Consider the following 16,298-nt stretch of genomic DNA (forward strand, 5'->3'; position numbering starts at 1 on the left):
GTATTCAAATGTCAGTCTTGTCACTAAGTATTAGAGCCTTTCAGATGTAATGAAATATTGTATCTCACACTCCCATGGAAATATTTTAACACATTATTCAAAATACCAATAATAAAATTTCATGGAAAACAAAAACATATATATGATTACTAATGCTGTACAACTTTAATATATAAAGAAAATCTTTCACTAGCAGCCAAACATTTCTCATTCTTCTCTCAAATGATGTATAATTATATTCATTTTGTGACATTTTCATGCCTTCTTTAATAATATATATGCACATGTATCATCACCCAGTTTCTACTATTATTATACCCCATATTACATTAGTATGGTACATTTGTTACAATAAATAAATAAACTGACTTTGAGACATTATTATTAAGTGAATTCTGAACTTAATTCAGATATCCTTAGTTTTTAATCTGATGTCCTTTTTCTGTTCCAGGATCCTACCCAGGATATGACTTTACATTTAGTTGTCTTGTCTTGTTCAGAGCCTCTTAACTATGACATTTTCATCGGACTTTCCTTGCACCGACGACCTTGGCAGTTTTAAGGAAACTTGAGCAGGTATCTTGTCCCTCAGTTGATGTTTTCCTTATGATCATACTGGTTTCAGAGTTTTCTAAAAGAAAGATCACATAGGAAAATTGCTGTGATTATCACATCACATCTAGGATACATCCTGTCAACATGATTTGTTAACTGTTGATGTTAATCTTGTTCACCGGGCTAAAATAGTATTTGTCAAATTTCTCCATTGTAAAGTTAATCCTTTTCTTCTTTCCATACTGTACTCTTTGGAATGAAGTCAAGATGCACAAGTCACACTTGGGAATGGGGAGCTATGTGCCAACTCCTTGAGAACAGAATATCTTCTTAGGTTACTTGGGATTCTTCTGAATGAATTATTTGTCTTTTCCCCCTTTATTAATTTACTTAGTCTCTTATTTATATCAACATGGACTCTTGGATATTTATGTTATACTTTGGACTTTAACCAAACACTACATTATTTGGTTTACTCAAATTTTTCCAGATTTGACCAATGGGGATCTTCTCAATTAGCTCCTGTAATATACTGCATGCATGCACGCGTACGTGTGTGTGTGTGTGTGTGTTTACTTAGCACTTCCTTACCTTCTGGTACAGCAAGGTACTCCAAGCTTACCCTGTGGAGTTTTTTTTTGCTCCTTTTTGAGAGCCAGCCATTTATTAAGGAGTCCTGATTCCTTTTATTGGAGAATGGTATTAAAAACTAAAATCTTATAACTAAGTATACTCATTGCTATTATCATGTTTGTTGTTTTTAGGCCTTGGAAGCTGACAGATCAAAGAAACATTTATGAGTGTATACTAACCCATATATGTCCACATATATAAATATTCCATATGTTTATATGGAATGAAAGTATATGTATATTTATTATTTTTTTTAATTTTTTAATGTTTTATTTATTTCTAGGAGAGAGAGAGAGACAGTGTGAGCAGGAGAGGGTCAGAGAGAGGAGTCACAGACTCCGAAACAGGCTCCAGGCTCTGAGCTGGCAGTCAGCACAGAACCCAGCGTGGGGCACGAACCCACGAACAGCGAGATCATGACCTAAGCGAAAGTCGGACGCTTAACCGACTAAGCCACCCAGGCGCCCCAGTATATGTATATTTATTAAGATAAACATGAGTTACTCTAATCCATGTGGTCATGAATCACTGTAGCTTTCTTCTCTTGATTATCTGGAACTTTTCATTGCAACCTTAAGAAACATGTTCTCTACTATCTGTCATCCATTTATTTAATTGTTGAAATTTACTGTGCATATAGAGTGGTTTCACATGGGAAACAACTTTATCAACTAGAAGACAGTGCTTTGTGTAGTTTCTTTAGTCTTCAATCTTACTCCCCTTATTTAAAAACTTGCTTAAGTCAGCACTGTTTCTCTCCACCTTCTATGGTAAGATCAATTCCTACCTTTGTAAAGTAATTAAATTGTTCTTGACAGTTTGCATTCCACTCTGAGATTTATGACGTCTTAAAAGATCTTTTTAGGAGTGAGTAGGTGGCTCAGTCGTTGACTGTCTGACTTCAGCTCAGGTCACGATCTCATGGTTCATTGGTTTTAGAACCATGGGTTTGAGCTCCACATTGGGCTCTGTGCTGACAGCTCAAAGCCTGGAGCCTGCCTCGGATTCTGTGTCTTTCTCTGCCCCTCCCCTGATGGTTCTCTGTCACTCTCTTTCTCTCAAAAATAAATAAACGTTAAAAATTTTTTTTAAAAAAGATCTTTTTAATTTGCAGAAATTAAGATTTACTTTTGTGTTATGTAATGTTGCATGGGTTTTAACAAATGCAGTGCCACATATTCACCTCGATATTTTCCTGCAGGAAAGTTATGCCACTAAAAAATCCCCTGTGCTTTATCTATTCAAATTTCATCTGCTTGGGTCCTGAACTCCTGGCAACCACTGTTTTGATTCATGTCTCTATAATTTTGCTTTTACCTCATGTTCATCCTTCTTTCTCTCTCTCTCTTCTTTCTTTCCTTGATAGGTTTATTTACGAAGTCAAAGAAGTTCCTTCTGTTCCTACTTTGCTGAGAGTTTGCATTATTAATGAGTTTTCAATTTTGTCAAACACTATCCCTGCGCCAGTTGATATAATCATATTATTTTTATTTTTTAGCTTATTTATAAGGTAGATTACACTTATTAATTTTCAAATGCTGAACCAGCCTTGCATAGCTTAAGTTAATCCCACTTGGTTGTGGCATATTTTAATTTTATACATCATTAGATTTGATTTGCTAATATGTTATTGAGGTTATTTGTGTTTATGTTCATAAGAGATATTGGTCTGTAGTTTTCTTTTCTTATAATGTCTTAATCTGGTTTCGGTATTAGGGTTTTACTGGACTAATAGAATGAGTTAGAAGTGTTCCATCTGCTTGTGTTTTCTTGAACATATTGTGGAGAGCTAGCATTATTTCTGCCATAATTTTTGACAGAACCAGTGAGAACATCTAGGCAGAGTGATTTTTATTTTGGGAGGTTGTTCATTATTGATTTAAATTCAAATAACAATATAGCTCCTTCATTTACACTTGTATGAGTTGAGATAACTTGTGACCTTCAAGAAATTGACTGTATTACCCAAATTATCAAATTTGTGGGCATGCTGTTTGTATATACCTTCATTATTCTTTTAGTATTCATGGAATCAATAGTGATAACATGTATATATATCTATGCAGTCTAAGTCCGCCTTCTCTGTCAGCCTTTCTAGTTCAAAGCAAGTAACAAAGGGTTCTGCATTCTGTCTATTGTAGCATTGCATTTGGTCTGACCATCAAAAACTCTTCTCTTCTCTTCCCTGATTTCTCTCTCTTCTCCTTCTTCAACTCCAACTAAATGTATGTTATACTGTTTTATATTATCCAACATGTCCCTGAGAGTCTGTTCAATCTTTTCAAACTTTTTTTCTCTTGGTTTTGATCTATCTTCAAGTTTACATACTGCCTTCACTGTAATTTTTCATATATTTAACATCCATCCAGTGTCTTTTATATTTCATATATTATATGTTTCATCACTAGACCCTTATTTACATTTGAAAGATATTTTCTAAAATAATGATGATACTTCCTATTTTTTATTGAGCTATAAAGGACATATAACATTTATTACTTCAGGTATACAAATAATGATTCAATATATGTATATGTTGTAAAATGATTACCACAATAAGTTTAGTTAATATCTGTCACCACACATTTGCAAATTATTTTCTTGTGATGAGAATTTTTAAAATTTATTCTTCTAGCAACTTTTATACATAGAGTATTATTAACTACAGTCACTATACTCTACATTACACCCCCAAGGCTTCTTTATTTTAAAACTGGAAATTTGTACCTTCTGACCATGTTCACTCACTTTGCCCACTTTTACCTCCCCATGTCTGGCAACCACCAATCTATTGTCTATATCTATGAGTTCAATTGCTTGTATGTTTTCTTTCAGATTCCACATAGATGTGAGATCATACCATGTTTGTCTTTCTATATCTTCATATTTCATTTGTCATAATGCCCTCAAGGTTCATCCACATTTGTTGTCACAAATGGCAAATTTCCTTTTTTTTAATCTTTATCTATTCAAAAATCAATGGACATTTGAGCTCTTTCCATAAATTGGCTCTTCTCGATAGTACTGCTATAAACATTGGGGTGCATGTCTTCCTTTGAATCAGTGTTTTTGTTTCCCTTGGATAAATTCCTAGTAGTGCAATTGTTGGGTCACAGAGTAGTTTATATTTAACTTTGTGAGGAACCTCCATACTGTTTTTCAGAGAGGCTGGACCAATTTGCATTCCCACCAACAGTGTAAGAGGGTTCCTCTTTATCCACATCCTCTACTGAGTTGTTAATTTTAGCCTTTTGGACAGATGTGACATGGTATCTCATTATGGTTTTGGTTTGTATTTCTCTGATTATGAGTAATGTGGAGAATTTTTTCATATCCCTGTTAGCCATTTGTATGTCTTCTGAGAAATGTCTGTTCATTTCTTTTATTCATTTCTTCACTGAATTTTGTTGTTTGGGTGCTGAGTTTGAGAAGTTCTTTAGAGATTTTGGATACTAGCCCTTTATCTGCTATGTCATCTGAAAATATTTTATCCCATTCCAAAGGTTGTCTTTTAATTTTTCTGATTGTTACCTGTGCCATGCAGAAGCTTCTTATCTTTGTGAAGTTCCAATAGTTCATTCTTGCTTTTGGTTCCCTTGCTTCTGGAGATATGTCTAGCTAGAAGAAGCTATGGCCAAGGTAAAATAATTTTCTTGTTTTTTTTTGTAATAGCCATTCTAACAGGCATGAAGTAATATCTCATTGTGTTTTTCATTTGCATTTCTATGATGATTAGTGATAGTGAGCACTTTTTTCTGTACCTGTTACTCATTTTTATGTCCTCTTTGGAATAGTTTATGTGTAGATCCTCTGCTCGTTTTTAATTGGATTTTTTTTTGCCATATGCATTCTTTATATAAATTGGATATTAACTTCTTAAAAGACATATGACTTTCAAGTATTTTCTCCCATTTTATAGGTTGTCTTTTCATTGTGTTGATAGTTTCCTTTGCTGTTCAGAAGCTTTTTAGTTTTGTAGTCCCACTTGTTTACTTTTTGTTTTTGCTGCTTTCCTTTTGGTGTCAGATTCAAAAAAAAAAATCATTGCTGAGGCCAATGTTAAGAGCTTACCACCTATGTTTTACTTTTGGGAGTTTTATGGTTTCAGGTCTTTTCCTCAAGTCTTTAATTCATTTTAAGTTTGTAAATTTTGTAAGAGACTGGTACAGCTTCATTCTTTTGTATATGGCTGTCCAGTTTTCTCAATACCATTTATTGAAGATACTGTCCTCTCCCCATTGTATATTCTCACCTCTTTTGTTGTCAATTAATTGACCATATATGGGTGGGTTAATTTCTAGGCTCTCTATTCTGTTCTATTGATCTATGTGTCTGTTTTAATTCCAATACCATACTATTTTATTTTTATAGCTTTGTAGTATATTTTAAAACCAGAAACCATGATGCTTCCCACTTGATTGCTTGGCTATTTGGTGTCTTTTGTAGTTCAAAAAAAACCCCACAGAAACAAAAACCTCTTTGGATATAATTAATGTGGAAAAATCATTGTCCAAAATATACATCTAAAAATGAATTCAAAGAGTTCATACTAGATAGAAAATGTACAGAGGAAATAAGTGTGTAAAAGTATTTAATCAATAATCTAATGTAAATAAACATTGAAAGGATTCACACTAAAAAGCACCAAGGCACAGCATATTTCAGAAATTACTACAAATCAGAGTATTTATTATATAAAAGAATGGAAGCCCAAAATTATTAGATAGTTATATGTCAATATGGCTCAATCAACAAAATGGATGTTTCAGTAGGTAATATATTCAGTATTTTCTTTTGTTGTATGTTGACATTATTTGAGATTTTATTGAGAAGTAAATATTATTGATGTTTCAGTATATGCTGGCTTTTTCCCATAATGAAAAACAAAACGTACATGTACCTAAGAATTTAAGCTTCTGTTTTTAAATAATGATATGTTTTTAAAAAAATGAATTTAGAGTAAGTGATTTGATGTCACCCCTATCCCTGACAAACTGTCTTGAATAACGATTGCTGTATTTGGCTTATTTTACTAGATCAAGTATACGCATTGCTAATTGTTATATCAAGTGATTGTGAATGAACAAAAATTAGCGGGTTGTTTCTAAAATGGAAACATACGACTATAGAAGTCAAGAACAGAACTTTAACATGAATTGAAACAGGGTGAAAAATCCTGCCATAGATTTTGATAATTCAGTTACCTGAACTTTGACTACTTCCATTCATAAGGTATGGTAGAAACATTTTTCTTATTCATAAAGAGTAAGTCATGAAATTCTGATTTAATTTTAAGCTTTAGTTACACTATAAACAAAGTATGAAATGCAAGTGACTAACATCATCTTTCTTACTTGGTGACCTGCTCTCAGTTAAAATCCTGTATATACCTAACTATTGTTGGGAAAAAAATTATTGCAATCTATATTCTGTCCACTATAATATTTGTAGTGATCAATTGTTCATTGGATTTCCGGTGGCTTTGATTATGAGAATTCAGCTTTGGGAATTTTTATCATGATATTTCTTACTTCTATCTCACCATTAATGGCTTGGAGTTATATCAAATTGATTTCTCTGAGTTAAACACGTTTGAAAGAATAAATTAATGGATGCTTAGTAATGAGCAGAAAGAATTCATGTTCATTCCAGCTGTTTCCAAATAAGCTGTCAGTGAGATTTGATTCTAAAGAAAACTTATTTGAAGTTTCAAAGCAGATGCTAGAATGTCCATTCCAGTGAAACCTTATGTTTTTGTGTGATTTTGTATGAAGGGTAAAGAACTGGAATCCAAGACAAGGCAGCATGAAATGTTTTTACAGGGTCTGGAAGTTAGTAGATTGAAATAATATCCAAAATATTATGACCATATGCATTTATTAAAGGGAAAACATAAGTTTTATCAGATTCTTAAACAGATACATCAAACAAAAAAACAATAAAAATGATTTTTTATATCTGTGAAATATGTTTGACTTCTCTACTTACATATTATTTTATAAACATCAATTAGAAGTTATTTCAAATGTTTATGTATTTATTTTGAGAGAGGGAGAGAGCATGCACATGGAGGAGGGACAGAGAGAGAGGGAGAGAGAGAATCCTGACCAGGATCTGCACTGTCAGCACAGAAACCAATGTGGTCTCATCTCACAAACCATGAGATCATGACTTGACCTGAAATCAAGAGTTAGACTCTTAACCGCTTAACCTACTGAACTACCTAGATGCCCCTAGAAAATTTGTTTTTAACTGAAGAGGAACATATGTAAGAATGCACAGAACATAGAATAAAACAGGTTGAAAATAAAATTTGTGTGTTTTTAAAACTTTATTTTCTTTGTAATTCAAACTTAATTTTAAATAATGAATGTATTTATAAAAATTTAGCCATGGATTTATTTGTTTTCTAGGAACTTTTCACTCTGATATCCTAGAACCTTGACATAAGAAAGTTTGAACAGTAAATGCAAAGCCAGATTAGAAAGGCATTACAGTGTAAAGAAGCAAATATTCCAAGAGGTGTTTTTAGTGTATTCACATGACACTTGCCACTGTTCCCAGAAGTAATGTAACCATGGTGATGAACACTGATCTACATATACTGAGCTTCCATTTATTTCCTGAAATACCAAGTGTATTTGCTACAAAAATTGGCCTTGGGAATATATCAAGGGAAAGAAAGACTAATAACCTAGACAAATTATTTTATGCACTAATGTCTGAGTTTTTAAAATGCTACAGCCAACACAGTAGTTTTGGAAAATAATCTAATTTTTAAAATGAACTAAATAAGGAAAAAATTTATAAAATACTGTCAAATGTTAGGTGAGATGTTATTTTTCTTACATAATGTAAGCAAGGTAAATAATCTACATGATCTTCAGAGGATGTTTTGTACTCTAAAAATTATGTAGACGTTTAGTAGTACATCATCATTTCTCAAGATTCTGAATGCTATGTTTCCTTTACGTAGATCTTTATAATTTTAAATACATAAAGTTATTTGATTATTACAAAAAAATCTACGGGTTAAACAGGAGGGAAATTACTTCCTTCACACTTTTTTCCCTTTTTTTGGTCAGGAGATCAAAACTCAAAAAAAAAAAAAAAGTGATGTTTCTATGGCCAAACAGTGATGAAGCTAGTATAGATATTAGGGTTTTCTTGCATTTTTAAGTTAAACAATGTTGGAAAGTAGAGTAGGTTTTTAAATAATTATTAAAATATGATTATCTGGGATATAATTATCAATCATATCAGTGGGTTGCCAAATCTTACGTATTTTATCTTATTTTTCTTTATCAGTAATTGGGACACAGGGTCTTTGTAACTCATATTTCAGAAAGACATAAACACTGTGTAATTCATGGTGTTTCCTAAAAACATTTTGTTTACCTAATTTTGAGGGAAAAGCTTATATGGTTCATGAGGATGGGTATGAAAACCAATACATTAAATATGGTGATGCTGAAATACGAAATGTTAGATCCTCTGCCCTAGGTAAATGTTAGCATATTAGTAGAAGAAATTTCCAGAAATAAGGACCAGAACCTTTCTAAATTTAGTAAAGCACATTCTAGAAGCTCAGTGAACCCAAAGAAGATTGTTGGTTTGAAACCCTCTCAGTGCTTCACATGCATAATCTGAAAATGGTGCTGTACTCAGAGGACAGGGAGAGACTGTAGAAAGAAGCAGGCCCCTCCAGGTTGGGAGGTGGCGGTTTTAATGAGCAAAGGGAACTTCTATACAAGGCTCGTTGTGGACCACAGCAAGATGACTGGATCCCATATCCACTCATCAAATCTTAAATGTTTGTAGAGAGGTTTTAATTGGGTTTAGTCACATACGATAAAGGTGTTGTCCACCACATCACTGTCTCAAGCTGTGTCTTTGAAGCAGCCTCTGGGGGTAAGAAAGACAAGCAGAATCAACATTCCAAGGATGGGGAAGGAGGGCAGTGAGGAGCCTCCAAGTGCCCAGGTGCAGCTCACAGGGCAATTGGCAGCACATCTTTTTGATGAAATTCCCCAACAAGGGTAAATAGGAAAACAGCTATTTCTAGGACATCACAGACAAGTTGCTGAAAATAAAAGTTAAATAGAAACTCTCAAAACCAGCCAGAAAAAGAAAAGGAATGTTACCAATGAACAATGATCTAAATGAGCATAGACCTCTCATCAGAAACCACTAAGACAGAAGACAAAGGTGCAATGCCTACATAGTGCTGAAAAAAGACAACCATCATCCAGAAATCTCTATTTAGTCAAAATTAGCGATCAAGAATGAAGGCAAAACTAAACCTTTTCCTGATTAAAGCAATTTAAGACAATTTGTTGCCAATATAAATACAGTATACTACAAGAAATGGTAGAGGAAATTTTTCAGGCTGAAGGGAAATAATTTCAAGTAGAAACAGACCTTCAAGAAGAAATGAACATTGAATATAGTGAATATTTAGGGAAATTATTTAAAACTATTATCTTCTTAATTTCTTTTTAAAACTAAATGAATGTTTAAGGAAATATGTATAATACTTTTCTGTGATATTAATAGGTTATGAAGATGTAATACTTGTGACAATGTAAGCATAAAGAGATGTTAGAATGCCTTGGGTAAATGTACCTATATCGTTTATTTTCTCCAGCTCATTGAACTATAATTGACATACAGCATTGGATAAGTTTAAGGAGTGCAATGTGATGATGTGATTCACACATATATCACAAAATTATCACAGTAATGTTGGTTAACACATCCATCATCCCACATAATTACTTTTGGGGGGTGCTGAGAACATTTAGAATCTACTATCTTGGCAACATTCAAGTATATAATACAGCATTGTTAATTATTATCACCATGCTGTACATCAGTTTCCCCAAACAACCTTATAAATACAAGATTTGGATACCAGAGTTTCTCAGTCAGTTGAGCATCCAACCCTTGATTTTGGCTCAGGTCATGATCCAAGATCATGCTGAGCATGCTTGGGATTCTCTCTCTCTCTCACTCTGCCACTATATCCCACTCACACACTCTCTCTCTCTAAAATAAAAAAAAAATTAAAAAGGCATTGTGTACTATTTGACCAAATCTTTCTATGTTCTACATATTTGGTGTAATATTAATTTCAAGAATATAGTGAAAAGTTATGGATTTATACTGTAATGTCTAGAGCAACTATTCTCAATCTACTTAAGAGGTAAAAGTCAAATTCCAATAAGCAAATTAAAAGATAATATAAAAATATATTCACATAATTCAGAAGAAAACAGGCTATTCATTTTATGATTATATTGGTTTTTGGGTACACAAACAGATCTGAAGATCATACTTTGTCCTATCCCTTTCCAATAGAAATGTTCCTTAAAGTTTGTCTTGTCAACTTGCTAAAGCAAGTATTTCCAGAAATACCAAAAACAACATGATGATAGCAAACATCTTTACTTAGGGGTGAAGAGTGATTAGTGATTTTTCCCTAAAAATATTTTTGTTTCTTATATTATTAATGTTTGCATAAAATATGGATACAAAATCTTTTATCCTACATCACTATTCTGTAATCAGGAATAGATGCTGAATTTTATATGATGCCTTTTAAGTCCATCAGATTAAACACAAGTTACAAATCTTTTGTGCTGTGAATATGGTGAAGCAGAGAATAAATTTTTCAATTTTGTCTAAGCACTTTATCACTTGAACATCAAGTATTTTCGCTGTTTGCTCTTTGCTAATTGTATCAGATATTGTGCTTTTATTACTATTATATTATGTTCCTTTAAAAGAATATGTAGATACCAAATGTGTTATTTTGTGATGCCTTTTTTGAGCTCCTGAGTTTCTTCTTTGACATTTTACTTCAGAAAAGCCATATTCCAAAATTTCTTTTGAAATGTTGAGCAAATATTTATCCACTGCTCAGTTATATTATATATAATTCTTCAGTTCTATAATGTCATTTTTTGATGTGCATTTTTCAATTATTTTTGTGTATTTTTCATTGTTTTGTGTATTTTTTCCTTTTGTCTTTGCATTATGTACGATATAGTGACATTGTGGCTGCTTTATTATCATTAGTTATTTTTGAATGGATGCATGGCTTTTTATTGCATGGCTTTTATCCAAGATTTTCTTAGACAAAGAGCAGGGATCAGAAGCTTAAGCAGAGTTGCTGGGACCTCGTGTATTACTTAGTGCACTTTCTCAGGTTTGACTACGTTGAGCTAGCTGGTTGTGTTCCTAGCTCACAACACAACTCCTTTGCCAACCCCTTTTCATGTAGGGTCTGTACACTGATTTATTCAGCTGATAATAATTAGTAGCTGAACCATTAATGTATACTCCACATCTCTTCCCCCCTTTTATACTCTGTTTCCCCAGTTAAACTGAGAGATTTAGCAAATACAGGGTCCAGCAATCAATCTACCACTTCCCCATACATGCACCAACAACAGCAAGAGTTTATCTGCTTCTATTCAGGATGCTTTATCTATGTGAGCAAAATTCTTACTGCTATATATAATCCACAGAAGAATGCATTTATACTCAACATTGTCCTTTAATCTGTCCAAATGGCAAAGCATTTTTTTAAGTTTCATTTATATATTTGAGAGAGACAGAGACAGTGCAAGTAGGGAAAGGGCAGACAGAGAAGGAGAGAGAACCCCAAGCAGGCTCAGTGCTGTCAGGAGAGAGCCTGACATGGAACTCAAACCCATAAAACTATGAGATCATGACCTGAGCTGAATTCAAGAGTTGGACACTTAACAGACTGAGCCACCCAGCTGCCCCACAGCAAAGCACTTAAAAGCTAGTTTTATAGTTTACAGTTTGAGTCTATCTATGACTGGTTCTTAGTTTTATCGAATTTTGAAAGTTTCTTCTTTATTTTTTCTCTCTCCATTTTATTTAATTTATTATTTGCTTGATATTCAGAATGGTAAATACAGTAAAACTGTGTACATTCTGAAATTTTAGCTATGTATTTTCTGTGTATATGTGGGTGGTGATGATGTATTAATTTCTTTCCTATTTTGTATTTGTGTGTATGTGTTAAAATTAAAAGAAGAAATGTTTGCAGCAATACCCCAATTCTTTTATGAAAGTTTGCTGGGCTTTCTTATTAGGATTTAGATAAAGATACAGATATAGCTATAGTGTTATACAAAGAGATATACATAGAGATACAGATACAGGAAATTATTTTATATCCTTTATCTTCCTTACCAATTATTATGCTACTTTCTTAAAATTTGGGAATACCATGTTAAAATTTAAATATTTTAAAAATAGGTTAAAATTACGAGTTTTCTGAATTTCTTTTTTGAGATTAAACCATGTCATTCCATAAAAATCATCTGGATTTATGAAGAATAGTAATGTTGAAGTTAATGTTATTGTCATGTCTAAAATCATGATATTGGGGCTCCTGAGTGGCTCAGTCGGTTGGGTGTTCGATTTTGGCTCAGGTCATAATCTCATGGTTCGTGGGTTTGAGCCCTGAGTCGGGCTCTGTGCTGACAGCTAGCTCAGAGCCTGGAGGCTGCTTTGGATTCCGTGTCTCCCTCTCTCTCTGACCCTCCCTTCTTCAGGCTGTCTCTCTCTCTTTCTCAGAAATAAATAATACATTTAAAAAATTAAAAAAATATAAAATCATTATTTCAAATAGAATCCTTTACAGTAATGAAGCATCTGTGCTCTAAATAGCTCTTCAGCTTCATAGCCAAATAACTGGTGTCAGAATTCACTATACCCAGGTTCTGATAAGTATAAGGGCACCAAGCGACAGACCTATTGAACTCAAACTGGTACTTCAAAATGAATCCCAAGACAGTATTCATCACTCACCAAGACTCCATTGCTTGTCTACGTCACCTAAACAATCCAGAACCCTACCTTGGTATACACTTTTGGCTTTATTGTTCACATAAAATTCCCACTTAATTTTTAATCCATATCCATTCACTCATTTAAAATATATTTGTAGAGTGTTAGTGTGTCCAAGTTTTATTCTGGCCAACGTGATGGAATGAAATTATTATTATCAACGAGTTTATAATACAGAACGGAAACCAGACAATAAGCAACCAAATACACAATGTTGTCAGATGATGGTAAGTACTATAAACAAAAAAGTTGTGAATAAAAGCAGAGAGAGTGCAGGATGTCTTATTTTTAAAACAGTATTCAGGAAAGACCTCTATGATAAGGGAATATTTGAGTAAAGATCTAAAAGAATAGAGAATCTGAGTGGTAATATCTAGGAATGATCATTACAGATGAAAACAAGAGAATGGAGTGTCCTTGAGTGCTTAGGGTATTTAGTAACATCAAATATTCTGTGTGACTGGTGGAGAGTAAGCAAAGTAAGTGTGGAAAGAGTTAATATCAACAGTACTATGGAGCCAAAGCATAACAGAGACCTTGAATTTTACTTTGAGAGAGATGAAAATTATTGGAGTTTTTAGCCGAAATGTTATATGGTGTGCCAGTAATCACTCTCATTATCATGTGGAGAATATATACCTATTTAGAGTGAGGTATAGAAAATACTCTGTGTGTGTGTGTGTGTGTGTGTGTGTGTGTGTGTGTGTAGACATGTGGGCAGTTAGAAGGCTGCCCACATAGTTTTACTATAATAGCTCAGCAAAGAACATATAGTGGTTGGAATGTGGAAGTGAGGGTAAAAGACCAGATTCTGAATCTATTTTGAAAGAAGAACCATCAGGATCTGTTGATGAATTCATTATGGAAGAAAAAATGGAAGAAAATATTCAAATATGACTAGGGAGTGTTTAAACTGAAGAACTAAACTAGTAGATGGTCGCTAATAAATATGGAAGTCTTGGGTTGGAGCACATTTTAAGGTTGTGAACTAAGTGGGTAGTTGGAGTAAACAGACATTCAAGTTAGGAGTTCAAGGAAAGGTCTGAGACAAATAAGTTGGTATTTATCCAAAACTTGTATGATATGCATGGTCATAAAATCAAATGAAATTATTTATGAAAGTGTATTTATATACAGAAAACAGGAGATCTGTAGTGGGTTCCACAGTGTACTAAACTTTAGAGATAAAAATGATGAATAGGATACAAAGAAGAGCCTGAGAGTTCAGTGAAGCAGGAGAGCAAACAGAAGAGAATGATGTCCTTAAACTGGAGCACCTTCCTAAAGAAATGGGAAGATTGATGGTATAATTTACACAGACTACTCAGAAGAAATTTGCTTGAAAGGGAACAGACGAGTATAGAGTATCTGAGATTGAGAAAAGCTCACACAAGTTTTTTGGGTTTATTTAGTTTCAATTTGAGCAATATAATTTCTAAAATTTTTAAATGTTTGTTTATTTTTTAGAGAGGGAGAGAGAAAAAGGGAGACACAGAATCCAAAGCAGGGTCCAGGCTCTGGGCTGTCAATGTGGGGCTTGAACCCACATACCCCGAGATCATGACTTGAGCAAAAGTTGAACACTTAACCAACTGAGCCACCCAGGCGCTCCTCAATGTGGGCAATATTAAAGCCTGTTTATGTCCTAATGAGTATGAGGAGAAAGAGAAAAGCAAATTATAACAAAGAAACACTAAGTAGTCACAAGTAAAAAGTCAATAATTATATTGGCTGTTGTGAATGTTGCAATAAACATGGGGTTGTAGATATCTCTTTGACATCTTGTATTCATATCTGCAAAGGGGGATAGCTGGGTGATACGTTAGTTCTATTTTTATTTTTTTGAGGAATGTCCTCACTGTTTTCATAATGGCTGAAGCAATATACATTCCCATCAACAGTACACAAGGGTTCTCTTTTCTCCACATGCTTGCCAACACTACCTCCTGCCTTTTTGATAATAGTCATTCTAACAAGTGGACATCTTTGCACAACATAGTGATTATACTCAACAATACTGTATTATATACTTCAAAGTTGCTAAGAGACTGGAGCTTAAATTTTCTCACCACAAAAAAAATGAAGTGGTAATTATGTGATGTGATAGGCCAGTTAAATAATACTAAAGGGATAACCATACTACAAAATGTACTAAACAGACACATTGTAGTCCTTAAACTTACACAATGAATTACGTTAATTATATCTCAAAACCAAATAAAGACAGAGAATGGATAGGAAGAAAGGAGTTGAATCTAATATACATGTTATTGCCCTCAGAGAGCAGCATGGGCTGTTCACTCTCACAGAAGGGAGTTAGAAATCCAGGGAAAAGATACAGCCTAGTTCATAGATTTAAAGGAAAGAAAATGTAAGGGTTCATTTTCTAATTTCCCCTGTATCATCAAGATACTTGGAAACACATCTACCAGCTAAAGCCGAAGAGAAGCAAGTAGTAGAATGCATTTGAAAGGATAAAAGACATTGGGGGGAAATGTCCTCTCAGATAATAAGAAAGTTAGTTGACTAAAGAAAACATTAGAATACCTAGTCACCACTGAAGTTTCTGGGAAAGAATTTTAAATAAGACCAATTAACATGGTCGTGTTTTCCTCTGGCCACAATGTTACTTGAGTTCTGGCTCAAGAGGATAGATAAGTGATAGATGATAGATAGATGGATAGATAGATAGATAGATAGATAGATAATAAAACTACATGGCCCTGCTCCCCAAACATAGACAAATATTTTGTCCTTCTTAAAGGTCATATCCAGGTTAGTGCTCGTCTCCAAGCCCCTTATTTTCCAGATTATTCGAGGCAGTTTCCAGCTCAAAGTTCACTCTTACCCTCAAATACCTTCTGTTTGGCATTGTCCAAAGCCTTTCAGACCAAACTTTTCAACTTCTATAATTAGTACCTCAAGTCTCATCCAGCTTTCAGGGTAAAATAATTTGTTTTAACCTCATCCATGTTTTTGGTTGGGATCACTCAAATAAGCACATAACGAATGCTATAAAGAAGGTAAGTTCTATTTAAGATACTTTTTCCAGCTTCTTTATATATTTATTGTTTGTTTTTCCAGATTAAACAACACTACATATCAGAGGAGTACCTTATTTTCAATCAGTAAATATATTAATATCATTGACATTTTTCATGAATTACCTTAGCTCAGGAAATTGATTATAAGTACCACAATTTAGGAAAATATTTTGGACA

The 16,298-nt window shown here is 33.6% G+C and overlaps 1 long non-coding RNA gene across 1 annotated transcript in view; it reads right to left on the reverse strand.

Annotated features, from left to right (window-relative positions):
- Window positions 1–203: 203 nt before the first annotated feature.
- The window catches only part of LOC144237652 (uncharacterized), a 147,938-nt gene continuing 131,843 nt past the window's right edge, over window positions 204–16,298 (reverse strand). Inside the window, exon 3 of the long non-coding RNA XR_013336911.1 lies at window positions 204–631. This is a non-coding gene — a long non-coding RNA (uncharacterized LOC144237652). The remainder of the gene's footprint in view (window positions 632–16,298) is intronic.

The sequence above is a fragment of the Crocuta crocuta genome, unplaced genomic scaffold (genome assembly GCF_008692635.1).
Source record: "Crocuta crocuta isolate KB4526 unplaced genomic scaffold, BGI_CrCroc_1.0 scaffold235, whole genome shotgun sequence".
Classification (NCBI taxonomy): Eukaryota; Metazoa; Chordata; class Mammalia; order Carnivora; family Hyaenidae; genus Crocuta; species Crocuta crocuta.